Source organism: Clupea harengus, chromosome 18 (assembly GCF_900700415.2).
Source record: "Clupea harengus chromosome 18, Ch_v2.0.2, whole genome shotgun sequence".
Classification (NCBI taxonomy): Eukaryota; Metazoa; Chordata; class Actinopteri; order Clupeiformes; family Clupeidae; genus Clupea; species Clupea harengus.
Window position 1 is genome coordinate 16,380,469 of NC_045169.1, and position 2,500 is coordinate 16,382,968.

The 2,500-nt window shown below is 49.5% G+C and overlaps 2 protein-coding genes across 2 annotated transcripts in view; one reads left to right on the top strand and one right to left on the bottom strand.

Moving 5' to 3' along the window:
• Positions 1 to 2,500, bottom strand: part of focad (focadhesin) — a 125,678-nt gene that overhangs the window by 91,094 nt on the left and 32,084 nt on the right. The gene's annotated exons all lie outside the window — the stretch shown is intronic.
• Positions 1 to 2,500, top strand: part of LOC116224565 (protein AF-9-like) — a 49,227-nt gene that overhangs the window by 25,770 nt on the left and 20,957 nt on the right. The window lies entirely within an intron of this gene.

Sequence of the window (2,500 nt, forward strand, 5' to 3'; positions counted from 1 at the left end):
GACACACACAGACACACACAGACACACACAGACAGGCATCACAAGCACATAGTCCTAGATCGCACTCACTGAGACCTCATGTCTGTCCGACTAGTTTGCAGGATGGGATCACTGGTTTGGAGGGGAGTCTCTGCTGGGGATAAGACCTGAGTGCTGTGTGTGTGTGTGTGTGTGTGTGTGTGTGTGTGTGTGTGTGTGTGTGTGTGTGTGTGCCAGCCACTGCAGAACAAACTCACCATGCTTACTATTAGTGCAGTATCCAATGGAATCTCTATCTTGTCTTTATTTGTTGGGTAGGGAGTGAGAGAACCCCAGTCTGACCAGTGAGCTGTAACTCTACCCCAGTCTGACCAGTGAGCTGTAACTCTCTATCCCAGTCTGACCAGTGAGCTGTAACTCTATCCCAGTCTGACCAGTGAGCTGTAACTCTCTATCCCAGTCTGACCAGTGAGCTGTAACTCTATCCCAGTCTGACCAGTGAGCTGTAACTCTCTATCCCAGTCTGACCAGTGAGCTGTAACCTGTAACTCTCTACCCCAGTCTGACCAGTGAGCTGTAACTCTCTATCCCAGTCTGACCAGTGAGCTGTAACTCTCTATCCCAGTCTGACCAGTGAGCTGTAACTCTCTCTATCCCAGTCTGACCAGTGATCTGTAACTCTCTATCCCAGTCTGACCAGTGAGCTGTAACTCTACCCCAGTCTGACCAGTGAGCTGTAACTCTCTATCCCAGTCTGACCAGTGAGCTGTAACTCTCTACCCCAGTCTGACCAGTGAGCTGTAACTCTCTACCCCAGTCTGACCAGTGAGCTGTAACTCTCTCCCATTCTGACCAGTGAGCTGCTGTAACTGTAAGGCAGCCCTCTGTATCCCAGCTCTTTACCTTCACCCTGATGGGTGCCGTGCAGAAGCTGTCGTCACCATGGTTTCATGCTGTTTATCTGACAAGCCTCTGGGGATGGTTCAGTTCTTAAGAGCTTTCAACGCCACCGCCCCTCCCACACACACACACACACTCCCCCTACACCCCCCACACACATACACACACACACACACACACACACACACACCCACCCTACCCCTACCCCCCCCCCCACACACACACACACACACACACACACATACACACACAAACTCCCACAGATCAGAGCCTAATTGGGGCTGTGGTAACTGTCCAGAGGGATGCGGTAGAGTGAATAATACACACTCTCATACGCCCACACACACACACACACACACACACACACACACACACACACACACACACACACACACACACACACAGCTCTCCTGAGAGGATGCAGTGAGGTGATAAACAGGTGGCTGCCCTGCCCTGCTGCTTGTTTGTGTTCTTGAGCCTGTGGGGAAATCAGTCTGCTGCTGTGTGTGCGTGTGTGTGTGTGTGTGTGTGTGTTTGTGTTTTCGGTGGTGTTGAGTCTTTCCCATTCCTCTTTTGTGATGTCATATTGTGCTGTGTTGCTTTTGTGTTACATAGTTGGGTTGTGCTGCTAAAGTGTGTATTTTGTTTTTGTTTGTGTTGTTTGGGTTGTTGCTCTGTGGTGCTGTTGTGTTGTGTAGCCATTATATTTGTTCATCTAAAGGTTGATTGCCACTGTGTTGTGTTATGTTGTTGTGTTGTTTGTTGAGTCATGTTGTGTAGTGTTGAGCTGTGTTGTGTTGTGGTGTGTTGAGCTGTGTTGTGGTGGTGAGGTGTGTGTGTGTGTGTGTGTGTGTGTGTGTGTGTCCTTCGGGCTCTAATTAGCTCCTGTGGGGGAGTTTGTCTGAGTGAGTGTATGTGTGTCTGAGTGAGATATCAGCACTTATCACTGTTATATTACCATTCCGTCTCTTTACCTGCCAAGCTGGGATGACAACCTTGAATCTTACAAGCTGCAGAGAGTGTGTGTGTGTGTGTGTGTGTGTGTGTGTGTGTGTGTGTGTGTGTAGACAAGACTTCAGCACTTGTGGGTAATTAGATTGCTAAGAAGGAGAATCGTGCCTGAGTTTTGTCAGCGAGTGTGTTGAGTTGAGTATGCAACACCTTGCTGTCTCCTGGGGATAGTCACACTGTGCTGAGAGCGTGTGTGTGCATGCATGTGCATGTGTGTGTGTGAGCGCACGCCTATGTTTATAGGAGTGCCTGAATGTGTGTGTGTGTGTGTGTGTGTGTGTGTGTGTGTGTGTGTGTGTGAGTGTGTGTGTGCTCATCAGGGCTCCAGTGCTTTGTTCATGCCTAATTTCATGCACATTTAGTTGCTGGTGATGTTGCCTAAGTAATGGGGCCTGTTGATGAGATCACAGAGAGCAGAGGCTTTGTGTGTGTGTGTGTGTGTGTGTGTGTGTGTGTGTGTGTGTGTGTGTGTGTGTGTGTGTGTGGCTTCCTAATGCTCCACACACACGCTGATTACATTCATTTGGGGGCATTGGGAAATTATGCTGTTTTTCCCCTCACTTCCTGACCCGACCCCCCCCCCCCCCCCCATTCTAGTGTTGCCATGTGG